The sequence below is a fragment of the Bufo bufo genome, chromosome 1, assembly GCF_905171765.1.
Source record: "Bufo bufo chromosome 1, aBufBuf1.1, whole genome shotgun sequence".
Classification (NCBI taxonomy): domain Eukaryota; kingdom Metazoa; phylum Chordata; class Amphibia; order Anura; family Bufonidae; genus Bufo; species Bufo bufo.
This window is the reverse complement of record NC_053389.1, coordinates 771,477,808-771,494,055: the sequence shown is the minus strand read 5'-3', so window position 1 is coordinate 771,494,055 and position 16,248 is coordinate 771,477,808.

The window sequence follows — 16,248 nt, the reverse complement described above, 5'->3', positions numbered from 1 at the left end:
AATAGCATCGTACGCGAACACATAGAAAACACTTAACAAATAGTCTGTATGGTCCTGTAGGCCGGAATCCAGTGTGACTGTCCATCAAATTCATCTCTGCAGCAAATTCCTAGATGGGGACAACAGAACAACAAATTAGAATACAGCACATGTCTGAACCCATACAAAAGGGAATCGTAAAGAATCAGAAATGTAAAAAGATGTGACAAAAATATCAATTAGAAAACTTTGAATTCCACATTCAGGCCTTAGGGTCTGTAAAGTAAAAATGCTTTAAAGTTCCCTTTTCTTAAGTATGGCTGTCCTATCTCCACCACGTCTTAATATAGGTACTTGTTCTAAAATCCTAAACCGTAGATCTCTTTCTGAGTGTGTCAAAATGTTTTGACACAGGTAAGTCCAACTTTTGCTTCCTAATAGAGTATCTATGTTGGTTTAGCCGGGTTTTTACATCCCAAGTGGTCTCCCGAACATATAATAAGTTACAAGGACAGGAAAGTAAGTACTCTACAAACGTAGAGTCACATGTTAAGAATTGGATTTTTATCATTTTGCCAGAGGAGGGATTCATAAAAGAGTGCCCCCGTCCCCCCTGTCCTTGTAACTTATTATATGTTGGGGAGACCACTTGGGTGTAAAAACCCAGCTAAACCAACATAGATACTCCATTAGGAAGCAAAAGTTGGACTTAGCTGTGTCAAAACATTTTACGGAAGCTAAACACTCAGAAAGAGATCTACGGTTTAGGAGTTTCCCTGCAACCGGCCTGCGTTCTACCGAGAACTTAAAATTCTGCAGAGACAAAAAACATCTGGTGACCCGGGCATTCTTGTCTTTGGCCTGGCTCATCCACTTGAGAGGGGAGTGGTCGGTCACCAGGCGGAACTTTCTCCGAAACAAATAGTAGCGGAGAGACTCGAGTGCCCACTTGATAGCCAGGCACTCTCTCTCTCCACTATACTGTACCTGGTTTCGGCTGGGGTGAGCGTGCGGCTTAGGAAGATAACAGGATGCTCCTCCCCGTTGACTTCCTGAGACAGTACCGCACCGAGGCCTACTTCGGAGGAATCCGTTTGTACCACAAACTCCCTCTTGAAGTCGGGCGTCACCAAATCCGGTGACCCACACAGGGCCGACTTCAAAGCAGAGAAAGCCTCTTCCGCCCGATCATCCCAGTAATTTCGGCCCTTCAAGAGTCCTGTCAAGGGTGCGACTAGAGTAGCAAAGTGGGGAATAAACCTCATGTAATAGCCCACCATTCCCAGGAATGACTTTATTTGCCTAGTGGTGACAGGTCGAGGCCAAATCCGTATCGCCTCTATTTTCTTCACTTGGGGTTTGATGACTCCGCGCCCAATGACATACCCCAGGTACTTAGTCTCTTCTAACACTATCGCAAATTTTTTGGGGGTTAGTGGTTAGGCCAGCTTTCTGAAGGGAGTCCACTACAGCCTGCACTTTGGGTAGGTGACTTTCCCAGTCGGTACTGTGGATGACAATATCGTCCAGGTAAGCCGAAGCGTACCGACGATGTGGACGAAGCACAATGTCCATTTGCTGAAAAGTGGCGGGGGCGTCATGCAGACCAAAGGGTAAGACCTTATATTGATACAGCCCCTCAGGCGTGATGAAGGCAGTTTTCTCTTTGGCAGCCTCCGTTAAGGGCACCTGCCAGTACCCTTTCGTGAGGTCCAAAACAGAAAAATACCGGGCTTGTCCTAACCTCTCGATGAGCTCATCCACCCGGGGCATGGGATGCGCATCGAATTTGGAAACCTCATTAAGTTTTCGAAAGTCGATACAAAACCGAAATGTCCCGTCCGGCTTGGGTATCAATACTATAGGACTGGCCCACTCACTTTTTGACTCCTCAATGACATCTAGCTGCAAAATTAGCTTCACCTCCTCCGATATGGCCTGTTGCCGAGCCGCGGGCAACCGGTATGGTTTTAATCAGACTTTTGCCTGAGGCTCAGTGACAATGTCATGCTGGAGTATGGAAGTGTGTCCAGGGAGGTCCGAGAACACATCTGTGTTCCGACTAACGAACTCCCTGGCCTCCTGAGTCTGTTTCGAGGAGAGACTGTCAGCAATTTTTACTGTTGCAGCCGCCTCTCTTGCATCAGACAGAGGGGCCAATACCTCTTCTCCTAGAAAACCCGGTGTAATGGATCGCCTGGCACCCCTAGACTGAGTACCTCCGTTGACAGATGCGCCTAGCGTTTTCCTGAGGTTTCCAAGCACTCTGGCAGACATGGAGCGTAATAATATTACAGGCTATAGCTACTAGAGAGGGGTCGTTGATCCAGGGAGTTATTCTGATTGCCTGATTGGAGTCGGGAAGGAATTTTTTATTCCCCTAAAGTGAGGAAAATTGGCTTCTACCTCACAAGTTTTTTTTGCCTTCCTCTGGATCAACTTGCAGGATAACAGGCCGAACTGGATGGACAAATGTCTTTTTTCGGCCTTATGTACTATGTTACTATGTTATGTACTATGTTACCACAATCACCGAACCGAAGCAGCATATAAATCCTCTTCAAGCATATGAATGCTGTAGGCAGTTGAATAGGAACCATACGAATAGGTTTACACTCCTAGCAGTCAAACTGGGACAGCATACCATAAATCCTCCCCCAAGCATGAGACGACACTTCACCTTGAGGGTTAAAACAGGAACTGAACTTTATTTAGACACAGCACACTACTTTAAACCCCCCAACAGCCTAATTTACATACAATAGGGTACCTAGAGGACTCTGGTACAAGGAAGGGTGGGGCCAGACAATAGCACGAGCTGATGGGAGATTGAGGAGGGACAGAACAGCTGGTTTAAACTGGTGTCCCTGCGACAACACATTGCTGGAGAAACAATGGGACAGGACAAAGGGGGAGGAGAAGAGGCACAGAACACCCATGCCTGTAACATAGCAAACTTTACAGCCAGGGCAAGATATATACAGTCCACAACACACAGCAATACAAAATACCACATGCCCAAATTGCATTCCACGTACAAATTCACCAGGGGCCATAGTCAGTAGGTAGGAGGCGGGTAGCCAGGCCTCTCCAATGCCCAGTGGCGAGGCGGGTTCCGCCACACCCGGTTGCGGGCTTTCTTCTGTACAGGTTTCCCTATCTTTCCACGGTTTCAGTAAATTCACATGGTAAACCTGCTCTGGCTTTCGCCGCCCTGACTGGTGTACCTTGTAGTTTACATCTTCAATTTTCTCGAGTACCTTGTAGGGCCCCTGCCACCTAGCCAGGAACTTACTGTCCACGGTCGGCACCAGAACCAAAACCCGATCACCCGGGTTAAAGATCCGGATCCGAGCCTGCCGATTATAAACCCGACTCTGGGCTCACTGAGCTGCCTCCATATGCTCCCTAACAAGAGGCAACACTGTCTCTATCCGATCTTGCATCTGGGTAACATACTCAATGACACTTTTATGTGGAGTGGGTTTTTGTTCCCACGCCTCTTTGGCCACGTCCAAGAGACCGCGAGGGTGTCTGCCATATAGCAGTTCGAAGGGTGAGAACCCAGTAGAGGCCTGGGGTACCTCTCACACTGCGAACATGAGATAGGGCAGAAGCAGGTCCCAGTCCTTCCCATCTTTAGACCCTACCTTTTTCAACATATTTTTTAATGTTTGGTTAAAATGTTTTACCAGACCGTCCACTTGAGGATGGTAAACGGACGTCCGTAGTTTTATGTGCAGCAACTTACAGAGTTCCCTCATCACCTTGGACATAAAAGGGATCCCTTGGTCGGTCAGAACCTCTTTAGGTAGTCCTACTCTGGAAAACATCTCCATTAACTCCTTAGCTATGAGTTTGGCCAAGGTATGTCGCAGTGGCACCGCCTCCGGGTACTGAGAGGCGTAGTCTAGAATGACTAAGATGTGTTGATGTCCTCTGGCGGACTTCGGTACTGGGCCTATAAGGTCCATAGCTATTCGGTCAAACGGTACTTCGATAATCGAGAGAGGTACTAGGGGACTACGGAAATGTGGCTGGGGGCTAGTTATCTTGCAGGTCGGGCAAGACTTACAAAACTCTTCCACTTCTTTGAATATGTTGGGCCAGTAAAACCACTGTAGAATACGATCCTGAGTTTTCTGCAGCCCCAGGTCAGCCCCGAGAACGTGTTGGTGGGCTAGATCTAACACAAGCTTGCGATAAGCCTTGGGGACCACCAACTGTGCAATAGGCTCACCCCGTAGTTGGTTTACCCGATACAACATATCCCGATGAACCACAAAACAGGGAAACACTGACTCTGCCCCAGGTTGTTGTAGTTCAACATCTACTATTAACACATTTTCCTAGGAGCGGGATAGGGTTGTGTCCCGACATTGGGCGGTACCAAAATTATCCCCAGAGACATTGAGGTCTGCCAATTCAGGACCCGGCGGCAAGTCCTCCACGTCTCATACCATCACACTTAGCGGGGTTGTCTCCCCCTTTTCCACCGAAGTGGCGGTCACCCTTACCGCTGGTCCTTCAGTCTCAGGTTCCCAGGGTTCTGGTCTCCCCCCTGAGCCGGGCCACCTTGCTAGGGTTACCCCTGTCTCATGGGTATCAGTCACTCTCATAGCAGGCCACAGTGCCGGGAAGCCCGGGAAGTCTCTCCCTCTTATAAGTTCGTAGTGTAAATTTGGGGCAACTGCCACTTTGTGAGTCCATCTGCCAGCCCCTGTGGTTAGAGACACCAGGGCGGTGGGATAGTCTTTTAAGTCTCCATGGATGCACATGACCCCAACTTTCCGGCCAGTATACTCCGCTGACTGTACCAGGAGAGCCCTTACTAGGGACACCAGACTCCCTGAGTCCAGCAGAGCCTCCGCTGGAGTGTATCCTACATCCACCTGGCACAGGTGGTTTAGAGTTTTTGGGGTACCTGCTGCACACAGCTTCCTGGCATATAGCGACTGACGGTAGCCATAGTTAGTATCCATGGGTTCCACCTGATGGTGACAGTCAGCTCTTACATGGCCCGGCTCCTGACACCACCAGCAGACTATCGGAGACAGGTCCGTAGAGGGTACACCCTGGGTGGGCTTGGTTTGTACAAGTCGCAGATTCTGGGATGGAGATTTACAGGGTTTGACTGCCCCCCTGCCAAAAGAACCCCCTCTAACAGTCTTAGTAGCCTCGTAGCACTCCACCATTTCTAGGGCATTGCCAGGAGACACCTGGCCGATCCAGTGCTGGAGAGGGGGTGGCAGAGCCCTCCAGAACATATTAGCCAATAGTCTATCCAGCATAGCCGTGGGACTCAGCACATCAGGCTGTAGCCACTTTTGCAAGAGGTGGAGTAAGTCATAATACTGGGTACTCGCAGGCTCAGCCGGCTTAGGCTACTTTCACACCTGCGTTAGGTGCGGATCCGTCTGGTATTTGCACAGACGGATCCGCACCTATAATGCAATCGCTTGTATCCGTTCAGAACGGATCCGTTTACATTACCATGATAATGCAAACGGATCCGTTTTGACTTACACTGAAAGTCAATGGGAGGCGGATCCGTTTTCAATTGCACCATATTGTGTCAGTGAAAACGGATCCGTCCCCATCGGATCAAAATGGATGGTGAATTGAAGCTCCGTTGTGATGGGATTCAGAAATTTATGGAATTTGAGTAATGTTTCTGTCGAGCCTTTCCAGATGCAAAAGATATCATCAATATATCTTTTCCATAGCTGTACATGTGTCGTGAAAATGTGGTAGGGGTATATGTGGGTTTCCTCAAAGTCTGCCATGTAGCTATTGGCATATGGGGGTGCCACATTGGACCCCATTGCCGTCCCTTGTTTCTGTAGGTAGAATTGGTCTTGGAACAAAAAGAAGTTGTGGTGCAGGACTATGGAGAGTAGATCCTTACACAGGGAAATCACATTGGGGTGTTTGTCAGTTTTTTTAAGCATTTTATCGACCGCTGTTATGCCTTTGTGGTGCTTGATTGAAGTGTATAGGCTGTATACATCCCAGGTCACTAGAATAGTGTCTTTTTGTATCGGACCAAGGTTCTTAAGGGTATCTAGGAAGGCGGACGTGTCGAGTAGAAAGGATGACGTTTTTTTAATCTCTGGGCTCAATATTTTTTCTAGAAAGATGGACCAAGGCGAGAGGATGGAATCAGTGGAGGCTACGATGGGGCGTCCGGGTGGGTTGAGCAGATTTTTGTGGATTTTGGGAAGGGTATAGAAAACGGGAGTGATTGGATGTCTGTTGATAAGAAAATTTGCTGTCTCTTGATCTATGGTTCCTTTTTCTGTGTATAGAGTAAGAGGGTGGGCTTGGTTTGTACAAGTCGCAGATTCTGGGATGGAGATTTACAGGGTTTGACTGCCCCCCTGCCAAAAGAACCCCCTCTAACAGTCTTAGTAGCCTCGTAGCACTCCACCATTTCTAGGGCATTGCCAGGAGACACCTGGCCGATCCAGTGCTGGAGAGGGGGTGGCAGAGCCCTTTAGAACATATTAGCCAATAGTCTACCCAGCATAGCCGTGGGACTCAGCACATCAGGCTGTAGCCACTTTTGCAAGAGGTGGAGTAAGTCATAATACTGGGTACTCGCAGGCTCAGCCGGCTTAGGCTACTTTCACACCTGCGTTAGGTGCGGATCCGTCTGGTATTTGCACAGACGGATCCGCACCTATAATGCAATCGCTTGTATCCGTTCAGAACGGATCCGTTTACATTACCATGATAATGCAAACGGATCCGTTTTGACTTACACTGAAAGTCAATGGGAGGCGGATCCGTTTTCAATTGCACCATATTGTGTCAGTGAAAACGGATCCGTCCCCATTGACTTACATTGTAAGTCAGGACGGATCCGTTTGGCTCCGCATCGTCAGGTGGACATCAAAATACTGCAAGCAGCGTTATGGTGTCCGCCTCCAGAGCGGAATGGAGGCTGAAAGGAGGCAAACTGATGTATTCTGAACAGATCCTTATCCATTCAGAATGCATTGGGGCTAAACTGATCCGTTTTGGGCCGCTTGTGAGAGCCCTGAAACGGATCTCACAAGCGGACCCAGAAACGCCAGTGTGAAAGTAGCCTTAAAGAGGACCTTTCACTAGAATAAAACATCTAAACTAAGTATACAGACATGGAGAGCGGTGCCCAGGGATCTCCCTGCACTTACTGTTATACCTGGGCGCCGCTCCGTTCTCCCGGTATAGCCTCCGGTATCTTCATAGTTCGGCTCCACCCAGGGGAACCTGACGGCGTCTCATTCTCCCATGCTGTAGCGCTGGCCAATCGCAGCGCTCAGCTCATAGCCTGAGAGGCTTTCCGTGTAGGTGCAAGTGTTAAAAATGCTTATTCCCATACCAGAAGTCAAATCTGGACTGTATAGGAAACAGAGGACTCATGAGCACTAGACTACATGTTAAATGCTCTAGTGCTTCAGTTGCAACACAAAAAAAAAAAAAAAGTTTTCTGCTTTAGGCAATCATTATTACATTCAGAGGAAACCGCTTCCAAGTTTCTTCATTATTGCTTTAAGTGGCACATCGGTTTCGGAATCTAGTGAGACTGACCGTCATACGGGGTCCTTTTCTAGCAAGACATTAGTGCAGCAGGTAGAACATAAGTTATCGGATCTGAATTGAGTGACATTAATCCTCATGCTGGGTCCTTTTCTAGTCAAACGGGATGAGGGGTTGTTGACTAGCTTAAATTTTGTAGTTAGAAGGCATAGTTGGGAATGATTTTAGGTATGATGTAAAAATGGGATCATGCGCAAAAGGAAGGAATGAAAAGCTATAAGGGGACAGAAATTTGAACCGCAATGGGAGACCTTCGATGTCGGTGCAAATTTAAAAACCAAGCATTCCCATACCGGGAGTAGTGATGTCGCGAACATAAAATTTTCAGTTCGCGAACAGCGAACGCGAACTTCCGCAAATGTTCGCGAACTGGCGAACCGGGCGAACCGCCATAGACTTCAATAGACAGGCGAATTTTAAAACCCACAGGGACTCTTTCTGGCCACAATAGTGATGAGAAAGTTGTTTCAAGGGGTCTAACACCTGGACTGTGGCATGCCGGAGGGGGATCTATGGCAAAACTCCCATGGAAAATTACGTAGTGGACGCAGAGTCGGGTTTTAATCCATAAAGGGCATAAATCAACTAACATTCCTAAATTGTTTGGAATAACGTGCTTTAAAACATCCAGTGTGTGTATACGATCAGGTATGATGTTGTATCGATCAGGTAGTGTAAGGGTTACGCCCGCATCACAGACATTGACAGACCAAACTCCCCTTTTAATGCACCGCAAACAGTTCATTTGCACAACCGCAAACTCCCCATTTGCACAAGGTTGGATACCAAGCTAGCCACGTCCCGGTGATGTCATTGAAGGTTTCTTCCTCCACCCAGCCACGTACAACACCAAGGGTCCCCGAAAGGTCAATTGAATTGATTTTTCGAACGGGGAGATGGTTAAAAAAACGCTGGCTCCCTCCCCTTTGTTTTTATCCACGGTGACTGCGTCTGCGCCGTGCAATTTACTGTCACACCCGATATGAGTGGTATTTTCTGTAGTACTATTCTCATCAGTTTAATCCCTCTAACGTCCCCGACTCCCCAATCTGGGGGCCATTTATTAAACAGATTTTTCGGACGGGGAGATGGTTAAAAAAACGCTGGCTCCCTCCACTCTGTTTTAATCCACGGTGACTGCGTCTGCGCCGTGCAATTTACTGTCACACCCGATATGAGTGGTATTTTCTGTAGTACTATTCTCATCAGTTTAATCCCTCTAACGTCCCCAATCTGGGTGCCATTTATTGAATAGATTTTTCGAACGGGGAGATGGTTAAAAAAAACCTGGCTCCCTCCACTCTGTTTTAAACCACGGTGACTGCGTCTGCGCCGTGCAATTTACTGTCACACCCGGTATGAGTGGTTGGCACTGGCAGTGGGCACACTACAGTCAGTGGAAGAGGGCCTGACACACACTGGCAGCAGGCAAGCAACTGAATTTAGACTACTGTCTAAAAATTAAATGCCTTATTTATCGGCAAGCTACTGTGCCACCCGGTATCAGTGGTTGGCACTGGCAGTGGGCACACTACAGTCAGTGGAAGCGGGCCTGACACACACTGGCAGCAGGCAAGCAACTGAATTTAGACTACTGTCTAAAAATTAAATGCCTTATTTATCGGCAAGCTACTGTGCCACCCGGTATCAGTGGTTGGCACTGGCAGTGGGCACACTACAGTCAGTTGAAGTCGGCCTGACACACACTAGCAGCAGGCAAGCAGCTGAAATTACACTAAAGTGTAAAAATTAAATGCCTTTTTTATGCAAAGTCCTGTGCCAGCCGGTATGAGTGGTGGGCACTGGCAGTGGGCACACTACAGTCAGTGGAAGTCAGCCTGACACACACTGGCAGGCAACTAACCTTAGATTAAAGTGTAAAAATTAAGTGCCTATTTTTTAAGCAAAGTCCTGTGCCACTCGGTATGACAGGGGTGGGCACTGGCAGTGGGCACACTACAGTCAGTTGAAGTCGGCCTGACACACACTAGCAGCAGGCAAGCAGCTGAAATTACACTAAAGTGTAAAAATTAAATGCCTTTTTTATGCAAAGTCCTGTGCCAGCCGGTATGAGTGGTGGGCACTGGCAGTGGGCACACTACAGTCAGTGGAAGTCAGCCTGACACACACTGGCAGGCAACTAACCTTAGATTAAAGTGTAAAAATTAAGTGCCTATTTTTTAAGCAAAGTCCTGTGCCACTCGGTATGACAGGGGTGGGCACTGGCAGTGGGCACACTACAGTCAGTTGAAGTCGGCCTGACACACACTAGCAGCAGGCAAGCAGCTGAAATTACACTAAAGTGTAAAAATTAAATGCCTTTTTTATGCAAAGTCCTGTGCCAGCCGGTATGAGTGGTGGGCACTGGCAGTGGGCACACTACAGTCAGTGGAAGTCAGCCTGACACACACTGGCAGGCAACTAACCTTAGATTAAAGTGTAAAAATTAAGTGCCTATTTTTTAAGCAAAGTCCTGTGCCACTCGGGATGACAGGGGTGGGCACTGGCAGTGGGCACACTACAGTCAGTTGAAGTCGGCCTGACACACACTGGCAGGCAACTAACCTTAGATTAAAGTGTAAAAATGAAGTGCCTTTTTTTAAGCATAGTCCTGTGCCACACGGGATGACAGGGGTGGGCACTGGCAGTGGGCACACTACAGTCAGTTGAAGTCGGCCTGACACACACTAGCAGCAGGCAAGCAGCTGAAATTACACTAAAGTGTAAAAATTAAATGCCTTTTTTATGCAAAGTCCTGTGCCAGCCGGTATGAGTGGTGGGCACTGGCAGTGGGCACACTACAGTCAGTGGAAGTCAGCCTGACACACACTGGCAGGCAACTAACCTTAGATTAAAGTGTAAAAATTAAGTGCCTTTTTTTAAGCAAAGTCCTGTGCCACACGGAATGACAGGGGTGAGCACTGGCAGTGGGCACACTACAGTCTGTGGGCCTGCAGCTCCTCACACACAGGCAGGCCAGGCAACTGCAATATGTATATAAAGGAAAAAAAAAAAGCAGACTAATGTTGCAGCCCTAAAAAGGGCTTTTTGGGGTGCTGTCAGGACGCTGTCCTTACAGCAGAGATCAGATGAGTCTTTCAGGACTGGAGTGGACACTGAATTCACTAGCCTAGCTATCGATTTCCCAATTAAATCAGCAGCAGTTACAGTCTCCCTCCTCTCACTAAGACTGCAGCTTCAGAATGAATCTAAAATGGATGCTGTGCAGGAGGTGGGAGGGTCTGGGAGGGAGGGTATGCTGCTGATTGGCTGGAATGTGTCTGCTGACTGTGAGGTACAGGGTCAAAGTTTGCTCAATGATGATGTATAGGGGGCGGACCGAACATCGCATGTGTTCGCCCGGCAGAGGCGAACGCGAACAAGCTATGTTCGCCGGGAACTGTTCGCCGTCGGATAGTTCGGGCCATCTCTAACCGGGAGTCGAACCCGGGCCGCCTGGGTGAAAACCAGGAATCCTAACCGCTAGACCATATGGGAAACATGGCACAAAATATTCTATCAGCACCTTGTTGAATCAATGCCACGTAGAATTAAGGCAGTTCTGAAGGCAAAAGGGTGTCCAACACCGTATTAGTATGGTGTTCCTAATAATTCTTTAGGTGTGTGTATGTTCACAAGCAGAGCCCTTGTAGCACACAGTGGATATTCTGCTGGAGTAGGGTTCCCACCCCTATAAACAATAGATTCAAAGACTCCAGCCAAGTAGTGTTTAGTGCAATTTTGTTTATTTGGCAAACAAAATGGTGGGTGCTACGGCAAAGTGACTTTTCGGCACATCCGTGCCTTCATCAGACTGTAGCAAAAAATAGATAAACATATGTAAATATATAAGGTATTTCCATCAGTATACATGATAGCGACTGTATCATATACGTCTATGTGCTTGGTAAGTTTACAAACGCAAAAAATCATATAAAATTATATTAACAAAAATTAGAAATAGAAATAAAAATAAAAAAACGAATAATAATTCTTTAAGGAGATAAGCAAAATATGGTAATATATGGTAATATTAATGCATAACTTCTGTTGCTAAAGTTCAAGGCTGAAAAAGGCCTATAATGGTAAGGACACCGTCAGTCGTGGTCATCCTCTTATGCTCAGAGGGGGCTATCTGTGGTAAGTTAAGGGAATTCTCAGTAATGGGTCAATGCTATAATGTAATTACAGGTAACAATTTCTCCCTATATATCAGCTGGTAGCAGGTTGAAACATAATGGTCCAAAGTCTCAGGAGCAACTTACCTAGTGCCGCTTGAGGAAGAGGAGATCGCAGTTGTGGACGCAGTGAAAGATAGACATGCGGAAGTACCGCAGGAGAGAAGAAGCGCCATGTCTGAGGTCATATGCTTGGGTATTTAAATACCCACGCGCTGTCCCGGCGTTTTTCGCGCTTCCGGAACCGGAAGTGCGTCACGTGGAACGCAAGCTATCGCCGCCATCCGTTCCACCGACAGGAAGTGTCTAGGTGGAGCGCAGAGCGGACCCACAGATACAATGCAGCAATGAGAATAGATAAGACAAAGTGACGTGTGGTAGAATGGGGTCTGAGTGGCAATGTTTAATCATGAATACGGGGTTGGCCTGGGTTTTAAAATGTAGTGTGACGAGGTGGAACGCATATTATATGGATGATGCGTTCCACCGGCCGGAAGTATCTAACGGAGATGTGTGTGACGAGCTAATATTTTAGATAATGTAGTTCCTAGGCAGATATGCGCTATTGGGAGAGGGGAAATGACATTCTGATTAAAATGGTATTTGGAATTTCACAAGAAAAACAATGGTGTGCTTGGTTTTAACGTAACTTTATTCTTTCATGAGTTATTTACAAGTTTCTGACCACTTATAAAATGTGTTCAATGTGCTGCCCATTGTGTTGGATTGTCAATGCAACCCTTTTCTCCCACTCTTCACGCACTGATAGCAACACCGCAGGAGAAATGCTAGCACAGGCTTCCAGTATCCGTAGTTTCAGGTGCTGCACATCTCGTATCTTCACAGCATAGACAATTGCCTTCAGATGATACGAGATGTGCAGCACCTGAAACTACGGATACTGGAAGCCTGTGCTAGCATTTCTCCTGCGGTGTTGCTATCAGTGTGTGAAGAGTGGAGAAGAGGGTTGCATTAACAATCAACACAATGGGCAGCACATTGAACACATTTTATAAGTGGTCAGAAACTTGTAAATAACTCATGAAAGAATAAAGATACGTTAAAACCAAGCACACCATTGTTTTTATTGTGAAATTCCCAATAAGTTTGATGTGTCACATGACCCTCTTCCTATTGAAAAAACAAAAGTTGGATTCAAAATGGCCGACTTCAAATGGCCGCCATGGTCACCACCCATCTTGAAAAGTTCCCCCCCCTCACATATACTAATGTGCCACAAACAGGAAGTTATATCACCAACCATTCCCATTTTATTAAGGTGTATCCATATAAATGGCCCACCCTGTACATAAAAGGATACATTGCGGCACTGGAGTGGTCCTGGAGAGTCAATGGGCCTGTGGAAAAAAGAAAAAAAGGCTGGTTAATATTTGGTCATCTAAATGCTTTATAGTAGGGTTTGAATCTCATATTCCCTATTGAGTCCCCTTGTGTCACGGAACCATGAACCAGACGTACAACAAGAGATAAGTGAAAATAAGAAGGCTTTATTGAAAATAAAGCTGTAAAGCAAAAGTCCAAACGAATGGTGAAACCGAAGCAGAGTCTTTGAGAGGCCAGAGATCAGGAACCAGAAGGGTAGTCAGACGAAGCCAGGATCAGGAACCAGCAGGGTAGTCAGACGAAGCCAGGATCAGGAACCAGCAGGGTAGTCAGACGAAGCCAGATCAGGAACCAGAAGCAGCAGCAGTCTTAGAAGCATGTGAACACAGGAGGACCAAGCAAGGAACTGAAGCCACAGACCTCCTATATATATGAGCTAGGCATCCAGCTCCTCCCAGTGGGAAGGAGGAGCCGCAGGGTGGAAGGCTACAAGAAACCCAGAAACCAAGATGGCCGCCAGCACATGTCAAACGAAGGAGAACAGCAAGAAGGTAAGACCATGACAGTACCTCCCCCTCAAGGGCCCCTCCTCCGCGGAGCAAAAAACGGTTTCTGAGGGAAGCGTGCGTGGAGGCTCGGAGCAAGGCAGGAGCATGGACATCTGCGGAGGAAACCCAGGAACGCTCCTCTGGACCATAACCACGCCAATGGACCAAAAACTGCACCCGACCGCGGACCAGGCGTGAGTCCAGGATATTGCTCACCTCATACTCCTCATGAATGCCCACTCGGGACCGGACGAGGCCGAGGAACCGAGGAAGTGAAACGATTACACACCAGTGGCTTCAACAGGGAGACATGAAACACGTTAGAGATCCGCATGCCAGGAGGAAGCGCAAGGGCATAGGCTACCGGGTTTACCCTGCGAAGCACTCGGAAGGGACCAACAAAGCGAGGCGCCAGCTTGGGAGTGGGCACTCGAAGGTTGAGGTTGCGGGTGGACAACCATACACGGTCTCCGACCTGGTAGGAAGGAGCAGGCGCTCGTCTGCGATCAGCCTGGAGTCTCTGGCGCTGCGCAGAGGCCTCAAGGGACTTCTGGATCTGTACCCAAGAAGCACGTAGGACGGAAAGGTGATTCTCCACAGCCGGAATATCCTGGGGAGAGAATACCTCCGGTAACACGGCAGGTTGGAACCCATAATTGGCCATGAAGGGAGACGTCCCAGAGGAAGAGTTCACCCGCCGTGTTCCTGGCAAACTCAGCCCAAGGCAGAAGGTCAACCCAATTGTCTTGGTGATCGGAGACATAGCAACGAAGGAATTGCTCCAAGGCCTGATTGGATCGTTCTGCGGCCCCATTGGACTGAGGGTGGTAGGCCGAGGAGAAGGAGAGATGAATCCCCAACTGGGAGCAAAAGGCGCGCCCAGAACCTGGACACAAACTGGACTCCCCCGATCCGACACAATCTCCTTGGGCAAACCGTGCAACCCGGAAGACCTCCCTGGCAAAAATCGTGGCCAACTCTTGTGCAGAGGTAACTTCTTGAGAGGAACACAGTGGCACATTTTGGAAAACCGATCCACAATCATGAGGAATGACCGTATGGCCTCGGGATGCAGGGAGGTCCACAATGAAATCCATCCCCAGGTGTGACCATGGGCGCTCCCCCGGTGGCTATGGGTTGCAGAAGGCCCAACGGAAGGAGCCGAGGGGACTTACTCTGGGCACAAACGGAGCATGCCGCTACATATGCGGCGATGTCGGAACGTAGGGAAGGCCACCAGAACAGACGTGAAACAGCCCAGGACAGCTGATTCTTTCCAGGATGCCCCGCGGTCTTGGAGTTATGGTAGGTTCGCAACAACCGAGGTGAGCAACTCCTCAGGCACAAAACATCTGCCGTTGGGTCTCCCAGAGGGAGCACCAATTGAGCCGCCAAAATCTTGCTCACCCAGGGGAGAGGTCAGGCTGGTGCGAATGGCGGCCAGGATCTGATTCGGAGGTATGACCGAAGTCGGAATCGACTCCTCCCTGGACAGTTCGGAGTACTGCTGTGATAGGGCATCCGCCCTGATGTTCTTGGAACCGGTAGGTAGGAGACCACGTAATTAAAACGTGACAAGAACAGAGCCCATCTGGCCTGACGTGGTGTCAATCTCTTGGCCTCAGAAAGGTAGGTCAGATTCTTATGGTCCGTCAGGATGAGAACCGGAACCACCGAACCCTCGAGCAAGTGCCTCCATTCTTTAAGGGCCTGCACGATGGCCAATAACTCCCTGTCACCAATCTGATAGTTGCACTCCGCGGAAGACAGTTTCCGGGAGTAAAACCCACAAGGAAGCAGAGGACCCTCTGGTGTTCTACGCTGAGACAGAAGGGCGCCTACTCCCGTCTCAGACGCGTCCACCTCGAGGACAAAGGGCAACCCAGGGTTGGGATGCGGACAGAATCGGAGCCGACACAAAAGCGGACTTTAGGGGCTCTCAAAAGCTCGGATGGCCTCGAGCGGCCAGACCTGGGAATTACTGCCCTTCCTGGTCAGATCCGTGAGAGGCTTGGCCAGCATGGAAAGTCCCTGATGAACTTCCGATAATAATTGGCGAAGCCCAAAAAGCGCTGCAGGGAACGAAGACCACTGGGCTGGGGCCACTGTAAGACAGCCGAAACCTTCTCAGGATCCATGGAGAACCCCTCAGCGGAAATGATGTAACCTAAGAAGGTTACCTGGGATCGGTGAAATTCGCATTTCTCAAGCTTACCGAACAGCTTGTTCTCTCGTAACCGTTTGCAACACTCAGTCTGACATCCAGAATGTGGGCCTCCATGGATTCAGAATATACCAAGATGTCATCCAAATAGACCACCACACACTGCTGCAACATGTCACGGAAAACATCGTTGATGAATTCCTGAAAGACTGCGGGCGCATTGCACAACCCAAAGGGCATAACCAAGGATTCATAATGACCGGTCCTGGTGTTAAACGCGGTCTTCCACTCATCGCCCGCCTTGATCCTTACCAGGTTATATGCCGCCCTCAGGTCGAGTTTGGTAAAGACCGTGGCCCCTTTAAGGCGATCGAACAGCTCGGAAATCAAGGGTATCGGGGTAAGCGTTCTTGATCGTGATGCGATTGAGACCCCTGTAATCGATTGCAAG